We start from the raw sequence: 13186 nt of genomic DNA, 5'->3' as shown, positions 1-13186 counted from the left end.
TGCAGCAGCTACATCCCCTGCCAGCAGTAAAATGTTCACTGGAGTTCCTCTTTAACTCGCCTGACTGACTGGTGAACACAAATATCCTTTTCTACACCAGTACGATTTATGAACTTCGTCTCTGAATGAGGTACGCCCACCAACACACCGACTCACAGGGCTGAACGCCTCCACAGGAAGAGAACTACGTTTCACGGAACGCGTTGACCTAGTGCTCCGCCCTGTACAGGCTCATTAACATAAGAATATTCTTGGTGGCATACTTTAGGATTCTGCGGGATTTTCCCAAGCCAGCTGGAGATAAAGTAATGATTTTGCCATTATGCGGTTAATAATTCTATAAAACAATGACATGTTTGTATCGACCATGGCGAATATCTGTTATGGATATATTTTAACATTGCCAAGTGTCGTCTGTAAATGTTAATTTTAAGATGTTCCAATAAGATTGATGCGAATATGTATTATGGCAACACGGTTGAGCTAGGCACAGGGTGAGCTGAATGACGGCTCTTCCTGCTGTCGTTAAACTTCACGGTGCCATTAAGTACTATTCCCCCTCTGAGTTATAGCAACTCGGAGGAAAGTGTGATTCAGGGTCTGGCAACCGCTGGATCCCCAAATCACCCTTGCACGGGGCGCGCAGCATAGCACTAGTGCTATGACGGCACCCAGCCTCGGCGCTGAGCACCGAAATGACCTAAATTTGAACAGTCCAGTGGGAGTCTTACAGGGTAAGTATGAAGTTCTTCCTACAGGTTGAGTTTTGGTACCCATGACTGGAACCCCCTCCCCCCCCCCCCAATCTTTCCAGGTGGTCTTCCACTCAGTAGCTGAGTGATGTGGCTGTCATCACTCACACCACCCATTCCACTTAGTAACACGGCCAACACTTATATCGAAGCACGGCCAGTGGAAAACTCCCATTCCGGCTAAAACCATGGAGTCAATATAACAACCAAAATTCGCTATGATCATTGTTTTTAATTTACAACAACACACATAAGCAACATTTCCAGGAGGGACCACTATTTACAGAGGAGACCTGAAATTCCTCACTCCCTCGTTATGAAACCCCAACCCCCCCCCCCCCCCCCCCCCCCTTCATTGTCCTGCCAACTCAACAGGCAGCACAGGGAGTCTCTCCAAACCTTCTGGCAGAACTTCCTCTTTTCCTCCAGGTGAAACAATACTGGGAAGATGCAATGCGCAGTGCATGCTGGAGACGTCTGTAACACCCAATAACAGGTCATGTTTGTATAAAGAGAAGGATCTCTGCTCTAAATGTGGCTACTGCATTCTTTGGGCTTGGGAAGGCAGAAGGTGGGGGAGGTTGAGAAGTTGCAGCTGAAGGGGCAGGAGATATATACAGAAGGATAAAGCACCAGACCTCACTGATCTTTCTGTAGGTGGCAGTAGCCACAATGAAGGATAGCGTTAGGTTGCTCCCTGGACTCGGTGTTTCTGCCTCAGTGTGCTCTGCTGATGAGCCACAGGCTCTTCGGGAAACCCTTGTAACCCTCCAGCAGTAGTTTCTGGACTTGATGTCTCTGAACAGACTAAATTTGCATTATTGAGTGCCCACAGCTGCTGTACATTTCAGTGACTCAGAACGCAGCACTCTCTGGTCAGCAGATCACTGCAAGTTCATCAAGGTTAAAGGGAACCTGAGACAGTGGTGGGGGAAAGTCATGTGTACCTGGGGCTTCCTCCTAAGCATGGATTTCAGAGGTCAATAAAGGTGATTGAAGTTCTACAGAGCAGGTGATGAGCAAGATCATTATTGTGAAATGTGGGAGAGCTGTGTGGGCGGGTGTTGATTCCTCTAAGCCAGGCCTCTCTCCTGATGCATTCCATGCTGCGTTTCATCTTCTTACACTTCTGTCTTCAGAGAGGAAGTTTAGGCTTAGAAGGCGGAAGTGTAAGAAGATGGAACGTAGCATGGAACGCAACGGAAGGGAGGCCATGGCATAAGTGTTAACCCCTGCATAGCTCGCTCTCACCTCCCACACACTGATCTCGCTTCTCGTTAGAACGTTCCCGCTCATCCCTTATGTCCAATATGGTGTCATTTGTTCTCAACACAACAAGCCAGTTCTGGACTACCACCTCAGGTCACTGCAGTGAAAGGTCATCAGGGGGGGGGGGGGGGGGGATGGGGTACACATGGGATCCAGGCAGCCGATGTTCCTGCATACAGGACCAGTGCAGAGCTCACAGCCCTGGCAAGGAAGCAATCATACAACACACAATGCTCTTGGCCAAGGTACAGCATCTCAGCAATCACCGGCTTGCATAACAAACGTCTCTGGAGATAAGGAGGAAATCAGGTCTGAAATACCCATCAAACCTTCCCGCCCGGCCATTATACAACAGGCTGAGGTCAGAGCGTTTCCAGAGTAAGGCATGATGACATAACGCCTGGCTTCTGTGTCTGAGAGGGAGAGGATTACTGTTGTATTAAGGGTAGGCAAAGGTATATTAAGGTTCCCATTAACAGTATGATTTTTAGTGAACAATCGTATTTTCCAGGACTGTGGAGTCGGAGTTGGAGTCGTTGATTTCATAAACTAAGGAGTCAGAGTTGGATGATTTTTGTACAAAATCCACAGCCCTGGTAAGTATTAGACCAAGGAGTCGGAGTCGAGGATTCGGAGTCTGAGCCATTTTGTGTACCTGGAGTCGGCGGTTTCATAAACTGAGGAGTCTGAGTTGGAAGATTTTTGTACCGACTCCATAGCCCAGATTATTCAGATTGTTTTGTATGAAAACTGAGAAGCTGATGGGGACAATCAACCATGAATGATCATATTAAACATACCTGGAGCTTCCTCCAGCCACCTCCAGGCTGATCGCTCCCACACCGCTGCCCTCCGCCACCACTTGGATCTGCCATTATTTTCACCAGAAAGTATTTCAGTCAAGGCCAGCTGGCGCAGTCCGGTCATGCGCACTTCCCCGTTAGAGCACTCTAGGCGTCGGGAGCGCGACAGGGCAAGAGCACTGTTAGGCTGCGCATGCAGGTGGAGGGGGGGGGGAGCTGGAGAAAGCCCCAGGTATGTATAATCTTTTTAAGTCCCTTCGTCGTAGGATCGTTCCACTTGGAAGATTATTCATGGATCTGATCATAACAGGTTTAGATATGATTGCAAGTTGAGTTCTTTAGTGGTAGGGATCCATTAAATACAATCTTTTCTTTCAATCTGAAAGATCTTATCAAAAATATGATTTTTCGGAAAAATGTTTTACCATTGGGCAGTTAGACGGTTAGACATCCAGGGGAAGTTAGGAGCCGGCACATCCTGGAGTTGCAAGGTGGGGGAAAGTTTCATAGGGCGCTGAACGAGGCACGCCAAACCAAAACCAGAGATCCCAAAATTTGGGAACAATGCATCAGGATGGGTTCCTTGCGATTGGAAAGACCGAGGTGCAACACGTGTGTTGGCTGCTCATACAACGCAGGCAGATTCCCGAATTTAACATGAAATCTCTCGGGAATCGGCCTGGTGACCCCACCTCTTCTGCCTGACTGCTGTCCCCCCAATTGGTAATGTGCATTCATATCTCACCTGTTCTGCTGCTCCGAGGCTCACCTACGCCTCGCCGTCACACCACGTGGTTGCCGGGTATAGCACATGTGTGATATCCCACACGCACCTGGGGGTGGAGAAGCCAGCAGACGGGACCAGCTGGATAGTGGCGGCAGCTGGAGCAGGCGAGACTTGAATGCACGGACATAATAACATTTGGGCTCCGCCGCGTTCATTGGTTGACGCGATATCGCACATCGATACCATTGCGCCCCTGATCAACCAAGTTGGCCCGGGATTTCCCAGCATGCTCGATCGATATGGTTGATTTTTATCCAATTCTTTAGAATTATCGAATAGGATGATCGATTGGGCCGCAAAATCGGTACGTGTTTAGCCAACCTAAAGCGGACCTGAACTCAGAAGTTCCTCTCAGCTTCAAAAGAGACGCAACAGCATAATAACCATTAAAGAAAAACATTTCTCTGTTACAGCTGATACAAATCCTGCAATAAATCTGCAGTGCGTCTACTTCCTGCTTTCATGGAAGCAGACATAGGGTTAACATCTTGTGTTTACCAATTGGCTCTCTGCCATGGCAGTCAGCTGACACAGCTGAGGGATCAAATTACACCTGTGATTAGTCATAGATGTGAGGGGTAATCAGACAGGCTAAACTCTCTAAATACATACAGGGTGCATTTCTAGAGGTTTTCTTCTGACCTGTGCAAGAGTTCAGGTCCACTTTCAGATAAAACTTTATTTCACGCAGGTGAACAAGTTCCTCCTAAATCCAGGTCACCCATTTCCTGCCGGTGACACCGTTACACAACGAGGCTGGAGGACTCTATGGACCCAGCCATCCCCACACATCATTAAGCTGTGGAGCGAATAACATTCTGTCTGATCTTAATGGCCTATTATTGTCCTGTCCCGGGCAGCCAGCCAGAGGAGAGAATATTTTACCAAAAGAGGATGAAACGGCAGAAGAACGTCTCAGGTGGTGAAAACACAACGTGCTGAAAGCTCTGAGCTCCGAAACACGACACCGGCCAAGCGGCAGAACGTGTGAGCATGACTACAGATGAGCAATCACCGATCCATGCCATAATCGTTGCCTTCTACACTGAGTCACTGAACAGAGCTTACACCAGAGACAACACGCAACATCAGGACTGCTTCCTCAACTGCTTATACAAGCCAAACACTGGCCAAAAATAAATAAGTCAGGTCTTGGAAGAGGAGGGACCTCACTGGGTGGAGGATACAAGAAGCAGAAGGAGGAGATACACCACTAAGTAGAAAATAAAGGTGGACGTACGTCTATCGACTTGGAGGCCGATCGACCATCTGATTCGATAATTATCAAGTCGGATGAAAATCGGTGCTGCCAAGAGCATGCCCATTCGATGATGAGACCAATTTCGGGCAGAAATTGGTCGCATGTATCATTCGGACATGCTGATGTCGGGCCTTCATGGTCAATCGGGTGCACGGCAATATTAGGATGAGCGACGAATGCAAGAAAACCCTCGGAGCTGTCCAGCCTGATGTCAAATGTGTCGTCCCCTCCATGTACTATAGTTTTCCTGTCCATAGCGGCCGCTGGCTCCGGGCTCTGTCTGCAATCCCCATACACATGTCCCACGTGGTTGCCTGAGCAACATGGGCGTGTGGCATCACAGCATGGCCAATGTATACGCCGGCAGCCACGTAAGGCGCTTGTATGCGGATGGAGCCTGGAGCCAGCGGCGGGTGCAGACAGGTAAAGTATAGTGTACCGGGCACAAGAGTCCCAGGCTTTATGCAGTCCGGATTACATGCAGTTCAGAGCATTTACAATGACGACAGCAGTGTGACCGATGAGGTTACGGAAGGATATGGAACTCGGATATGGAACTCGTGTCTCTTCTGTTTACTTGAGAGCCATTTCTATTTATTTCAGCCATTCAGCCGTGTCTGAAGTCATTCTAGCGATAACACAGCATTTCCCTTCGCTGGGATGAGTCCAGGAATAGAACGGGCACTGGCCAAGTGTTTACACTGACAACGTTGCCCCTCCCGGACGCTATTCCCCAGGATCCGCTCCACTTCTATTTCAGTGCGCATGAATGAAAAGCAACCATGAGAAGAGGCGGACAGGAGAAGATGGACTCCGAGAGGCCAGCCGTCTCCTTCTATGGATTCCACCGCTAGAAGTCAGACATTAGGAGGCCATGCAGGGGACAGTCCCGTAAACCCAACACAAACCATGATGTAGCAATCCCTCGAAGCATACGGCCTTCACACTGACAGCAGAACGATCAGATTTCTTTGCCTTGTGGTTTAATCCACGAGATGAAGAAAGACGTGTGGCACAACCTCACCAACCTCAAGACACACTCCAAGGCACACTCCAAGGCACACTCCAAGGCACACTCCAAGGCACACTCCAAGGCACACTCCAAGGCACACTCCAAGGCACACTCCAAGGCACACTCCAAGGCACACTCCAAGGCGCACTCCAAGGCGCACTCCAAGACGCACTCCAAGACGCACTCCAAGGCGCACTCCAAGGCGCACTCCAAGGCGCACTCCAAGGCGCACTCCAAGGCGCACTCCAAGGCGCACTCCAAGGCGCACTCCAAGGCACACTCCAAGGCACACTCCAAGGCACACTCCAAGGCACACTCCAAGGCGCACTCCAAGGCGCACTCCAAGACGCACTCCAAGACGCACTCCAAGGCGCACTCCAAGGCGCACTCCAAGGCGCACTCCAAGGCGCACTCCAAGGCGCACTCCAAGGCGCACTCCAAGGCGCACTCCAAGGCGCACTCCAAGGCACACTCCAAGGCACACTCCAAGGCACACTCCAAGGCACACTCCAAGGCACACTCCAAGGCACACTCCAAGGCACACTCCAAGGCACACTCCAAGGCACACTCCAAGGCACACTCCAAGGCACACTCCAAGGCACACTCCAAGGCACACTCCAAGGCACACTCCAAGGCACACTCCAAGGCACACTCCAAGGCACACTCCAAGGCACACTCCAAGGCACACTCCAAGGCACACTCCAAGGCACACTCCAAGCTGATGACAACTTTAGGTAGATCGGAACTAGACCAATCAAAGCAGCCGAGGGTTAAATGTTTTTAAAAACAAATAACATGCTGGGGAAGGGTGTGCAAAGGGTTAAAAGCCTCATACTACCCTGAGGAGGAACGGTAGCTGCAGTACTGCCCACAGAGAGTTCATTTCTTTCAGCAGAGGGAGGGGGTGAGTGATGAGGGGAGCTGCTCTATGCTGGGGAAGGAACGCAAACTCTGCAGCCAAGCAGCAGCTACAGGACCAATGAAAGAGCCAGTAGCAAAAAGTACATACATGCAATGCACAAAAAAAGTTATGCACTAAGTAAATAATAATATTAATGCTAATTTAATATAATAGGCATGTTAAAGAGACTCCGTAACAAAAATTGCATCCTGTTTTTTATCATCCTACAAGTTCCAAAAGCTATTCTAATGTGTTCTGGCTTACTGCAGCACGTTCTACTATCACTATCTCTGTAATAAATCAACTTATCTCTCTCTTGTCAGACTTGTCAGCCTGTGTCTGGAAGGCTGCCAAGTTCTTCAGTGTTGTGGTTCTGTGATGCATCTCCCCCCTCCAGGCCCGTCTCTGCACACTGCCTGTGTATTATTTAGATTAGGGCAGCTTCTCTCTTATCTTTTACAAGCTGGATAAATCCTCCTCTGAGCTGGCTGGGCTTTCACATACTGAGGAATTACATACAGGCAGAGCTGTCTGCACTCTGCAGGAAGAAACAGCCTGACACTTCAGTGGAAGATAGCTGCAGGGTGAAAGAAACACACAAATGATCTCTTGAGATTCAAAAGGAAGGGTGTATACAGCCTGCTTGTGTATGAATGTATTTTCTATGTGTGGACATACTGTGCATCAACCTACTTCCTGTTTTGGTGGCCATTTTGTTTGTTTATAAACAAACTTTTTAAAACTGTTTTTAACCACTTTTAATGCGACGAGGAGCGGCGAAATTGTGACAGAGGGTAATAGGAGATGTCCCCTAACGCACTGGTATGTTTACTTTTGTGCGATTTTAACAATACAGATTCTCTTTAAGAAATGAACCAGAGCTTCAAAAAGATACTTTGTAAATTATTTAGCATATCTCTGTTGATACGATGACATATGAAAACAGAGTACTGGCATGTTGTCTGCTCCTGGCTCATTCCTTTAAAAACAGTGGCAGGGATCAGCTTTTTTTTTTTTTTTTTTAGAACAGAAGGAAAAATCAGTAACTCAAGTACATTTTCTATTTGAGTCTGAAGCCTCATACTCACAGGCTACAACTGTCGCCGCAACCACGTGGCATGCGCGTGTTGCGGCGACAGGTCACCCGTGTGTATGAGGCGCGCACCCCGAACCGTCGCTGCTGTCGCCAGGCGATTGGCGCGGTCAATCGCCTGCAACAGCTGTCGCCGCAACTTCACCGCAACTTTGCCGCAAAATCGACGCAACTGTCGCTAGTCCGGACTAGCGACAGAAACTTGTGTGCGGACTAGCGACAGAAACTCCATACACACACAATGTATGGAGGGGGGGGGGGGAACCTCTGGCGACGGCTTCCGCCTAATCCGTGTCCCTCTGTGCGCTGTATGTACGGCTGATGCACAGAGGGTCCTGGTGACGAGCTGTCGCTGCTTTTTTTATGGCTCGAGCCACCACCTCTGTGGCTCATGAATATGAGCCTTAATTCTCAGTGATTTACACACATAAGTGTAAGCTTAGTAACCCTTAAAGAGAAACTCCAACCAAGAATTGAACTTTATCCCAATCAGTAGCTGATACCCCCTTTTACATGAGAAATATATTGATTTTAACAAACAGACCATCAGGGGGCGCTGTATGACTGATTTTGTGCTGAAACCCCTCCCACAAGAAGCTCTGAGTACCGCAGTACTTTTGGCAGTTTGTTACAATGTGACAAGGTTCACAGACAGGAATTAGCTGTTTACAGCTGTCTAACAGCCAAAACAGCTACATAACCTGCCCACAGTAAAAATATCACCATGTAATAAATGTCAGAATGTAAATCGGGGAGAGGTAAGATTTTACAATGAGCAAACACTGACTAAATCATTTATACATAATTATGGTAAAAAATGAAGCACTTTTTTTATTACATTATTTTCACTGGAGTTCCTCTTTAAAACACACGTAAATCAAACCACTCAATAATATCCAAATATTCCGTCTGTCAGGCAGGGCTCTTTCACATCAGAGCTTGCGTTGGAGAACGCTCAAAGCATACGTTTTGTTGTATGCGGTTTAATGCGTTTTGATATGCGTTGCACTGCAGTGAGTGTGCGTTTTTAATCCGTTTTCAATGCGTTACAGCACATAGAAAAACGCAGGTAATTTTTTTTTCTTTTAGTTTTCAACTTTCTACATTGTTCCTTTGTTGCATTCTGGGACTGATTGCCTGCGTTAACGGATTAAAAACGCGCATAGTGTGCGTTTTACATTGACTAACATTGTAACGCATAAAGCTAGCGTCAGCCGAAAAACTGCGCCTGGGTGCAGTGTAACGCAACGCACAAAAAGGCTGCGTTATATGTGAAAGCTAAAATGAAAGTCTATGGACTTTCATTTCACCTTGGGTAATGCAAACTTTACCCTTTGCGTTGAAACGCAGAAAATCTGCCCTAATGTGAAAGAGCCCGCAGGGGGACACATATGCTTTAAAAAATGTGGTCACATGACCTGAAGCAGTTCAGCAGAAGAGGCTGATGGCAAGCCGTGTAGGCGGGGCTACAGCTGTAGGGCTGTCCCTCATTGTGCTGCTCAGTCTGCGGGGGAGGGGGCAGACATCTCTCTGAGGGGATAACAGCCAGCAGCTCTGGAAGTCCACACAGGCAGGATGCAGCTAAGGAGCGGCAAATCAAATTAACCCGGATTTATTTCACACCAGCTAATTAGGGAACTTGTACACAGATAACTGAATCCTGCATAAATCCACAGGGTCATCTGTACATGGAGCTGGACTTTAAAGGGAACCTGAGGAGAGAGTGATATGGAGGCTGCCATATAGATTTCTTGTTATACAAGACCAGTTGCCTGGCAGCCCTGCTAGTCCATTTGGCTGCAGTAGTGTCTGAATCACACACCTGAAACAAACACGCAGCTAATAGTCAGATCTGACAATAATGTCAGAAACACCTGATCTGCTGCATGCTTGTTCAGGGGCTATGGCTAAAAGTATTAGAGGCAGAGGATCAGCAGGACAGCCAGGCAACTGGTATTGTTTAAAAGGAAATAATATGGCAGCCTCCATATCCCTTTAACTTCAGTTTCAATTTAAAGAGGAACTGTAGTGAAAACAACAATGAATAAAATCGCCAATTTTTAACAATATTAATTTATTGCTTAGTCAGCGTTTGTCTATTAAAAAATATTTCCTCTCCCTGATTTACATGACGTTTGCCACTGGTGGTGACATCGTCAGTTCTGCCAGATGATCTGTACAGAACGTTTATTACTGAGAGCTCTATACACAGAGGGAGATGCTGCTTACTTGGCAGTTGGAAAAAGCCATCATTTCCCACAATGCAATGAGGTTCACAGAGCAGAAACTGTCAGGACCATGGTCATGACATCACACTGTGGGAGGGGTTTCACCACAATATCAGCCATACAGACGCCCCTGATGGTCTGTTTGTGAAAAGGTAAAGATTTCTCATGGGAAAGGAGGTATCAGCTACTGATTGGGATGAGGTTCAGTCCTGGGTTACAGTTCCTCTTTAAATCTGTATAAAGACTGGTGTTTACTGCAAGCTGTGTACCGGGTATCTATGATACAGGAGGTCACACGTAAATCACAGATGGCTGATCTCCAGGCCTCCGTCACAACGGACAATGGCCAACAGATCACGAGAGACAACGAGGCACTGTGTGTGTGTCTGGGATGTTTACCGAGGTGTCACCAAGGCAACAACCACCTCACCCCACCTTCTGTGCGGTGATGTCATCCAGCACATAACCAATCCAGCTTCCCTTTATCCGGGCCTGATCAATCACCACGCCAACCACCGCCTCATCACACCTTCCTGCTGTGATGTCATCCAGCACACAACCAATCCAGGCTATGCATAAACATAGGTTAGGATTTAGTTAGTGTTAGGCCCCTCCCATGGAGGATTGACTTCTTCACAGTGGGAGGGACAAGTAATTAATAGGTTGCATGCAAACTGTTACAGGAAACCAACATCCTCCAGTGGTAGACAGGTCATGTGTATGCTCGGTGTGTATTATATCCCACAAGTGGGGCTTGCACTCTTTTGCAGGTAGGCACTTGTCTGTTTTTAAGTAGCGCTGTTCATTTCCTTGCCATACACAACCAATCCAGCTCCCCTTTACCTGGCCCTGACCAATCACCACGCCAACCACACCTTTCATGCTGTGATGTCATCCAGCACACAACCAATCCAGCTCCCCTTTACCTGGGCCTGACCAATCACCACGCCAACCACTGCCTCATCACACCTTCCATGCTGTGATGTCATCCAACACACAACCAATCCAGCTCCCCTTTATCCAGGCCTGAGCAATCACCATGCCAACCACTGCCTCATCACACCTTCCATGCTGTGATGTCATCCAACACACAACCAATCCAGCTCCCCTTTACCCAGGCCTGATCAATCACCATGCCAACCACTGCCTCATCACACCTTCCATGCCAACCACTGCCTCATCACACCTTCCATGCTGTGATGTCATCTAACACACAATTAATCCAGCTCGCTATATTCACACACACACACACACACACACACACACACACACACACACACACACACACACACACACACACACACACACACACGAAATAGAATATATTTGTAAGTAAGGAACCACCTGTATATGTGAATATGAAATAAGATCTTGGAGGATACAAAATGGCCTCATATGAAATCTCAGTTTATACTGCAAAGCATGACTCCCAAACACCAGCAAATCTGTAACAGAAGGGCTGAAAAAGGGAAAAGTTGATGTGTTGCAATGGAATCCAGACCTCAACCCGATCAAAATGCTGTGTAGTCATCTTAAGAGAGCCGTGCCTAAACGAACGCCTGCAAACCTCAGTGTACCGAAGCAATGCCGAATAGTAGAATGTGCCACAATTTCTACCCACTTCTTTACATTTAATTTTTTTATAATTTTTCAGTCTCCAAACTAGTCTCTCCGTGCTCCTCGGACGTAAAACTCACTATCTGAGTGTTAAGTGACATGGGATTATGTGCGCTGAGCGCTGTCTGTACACCCTGGAGGAATTGTGGTCTGGAGCTGATGATCTCGGATATTCCAGAAGGGGCAGAGAATTGCCCATAATGTTATGACTGATGCTGCATACACACTTGAGATAAAAGTCTCTGGAAAAGGCAAGATCACAGACCACCTATACCCCATTCCATGTAGTATGAGAGCCATACTCTACACAGTGTATTCTATGGAGCTGAACTCCCCATCAGACAGAGATCTTACCCCCTTCCATGTAGTATGAGAGCCACACCTACACAGTCTATTCTATGGAGCTGCACTCCCCATCAGACAGAAATCTTACCCCCTTCCATGTAGTATGAGAGCCACACCTACACAGTCTATTCTATGGAGCTGAACTCCCCATCAGACAGAGATCTTACCCCCTTCCATGTAGTATGAGAGCCATACCTACACAGTCTATTCTATGGAGCTGCACTCCCCATCAGACAGAAATCTTACCCCCTTCCATGTAGTATGAGAGCCATACTCTACACAGTCTATTCTATGGAGCTGCACTCCCCATCAGACAGAAATCTTACCCCCTTCCATGTAGTATGAGAGCCACACCTACACAGTCTATTCTATGGAGCTGCACTCCCCATCAGACAGAGATCTTACCCCCTTCCATGTAGTATGAGAGCCACACCTACACAGTCTATTCTATGGAGCTGCACTCCACATCAGACAGAAATCTTACCCCCTTCCATGTAGTATGAGAGCCATACCTACACAGTCTATTCTATGGAGCTGCACTCCCCCTCAGACAGAAATCTTACCCCCTTCCATGTAGTATGAGAGCCACACCTACACAGTCTATTCTATGGAGCTGAACTCCCCATCAGACAGAGATCTTACCCCCTTCCATGTAGTATGAGAGCCACACCTACACAGTCTATTCTATGGAGCTGAACTCCCCATCAGATAAAATCTTTGCAAGATGCTGCACACAAAGATGCTCGTACACATTCAAAAGATCATTATCTGCAAAAGATCTCTTCCTGCAATAGATCCATTCCTTCAAAATGCATTCATAGTCTATGAGATCTGCAGATCATCATACACACCTTGTTTAGCAGGCAATCATCTGCAGATCAGATCCACCAGGATGGATTTTCAGATCTGCAGATGATTGCCAGATATGCAGATGAAGTCTGTTAAACAAGGTGTGTATGAGGATCTGCAGATCTCATAGACTGTGAATGCATTTTGAAGGAATGGATCTATTGCAGGAAGAGATCTTTTGTAGATAATGATCTTTTGAATGTGTACGAGTATCTTTGTGTGCAGCATCTTGCAAAGATTTTATCTGATGGGGAGTGCAGCTCCATAGA

General features: G+C 47.4%; 1 protein-coding gene across 9 annotated transcripts in view; it reads right to left on the bottom strand.

Annotated features, from left to right (window-relative positions):
• Positions 1 to 13186, bottom strand: part of STIM1 (stromal interaction molecule 1) — a 228325-nt gene that overhangs the window by 129987 nt on the left and 85152 nt on the right. Inside the window, exon 1 of one of the 9 annotated variants that reach the window (XM_068266512.1) lies at positions 10542 to 10635. The exons of the other annotated variants lie outside the window; for them this stretch is intronic. The gene's annotated coding sequence lies outside the window, so the exon portion shown is untranslated. Of the gene's footprint in view, positions 1 to 10541; positions 10636 to 13186 lie in introns of those variants that run through there. 9 annotated transcript variants of the gene reach the window in all.

Source organism: Hyperolius riggenbachi, chromosome 2 (genome assembly GCF_040937935.1).
Source record: "Hyperolius riggenbachi isolate aHypRig1 chromosome 2, aHypRig1.pri, whole genome shotgun sequence".
NCBI lineage: Eukaryota > Metazoa > Chordata > Amphibia > Anura > Hyperoliidae > Hyperolius > Hyperolius riggenbachi.
This window is presented reverse-complemented; position numbering and strand designations above follow the sequence as displayed.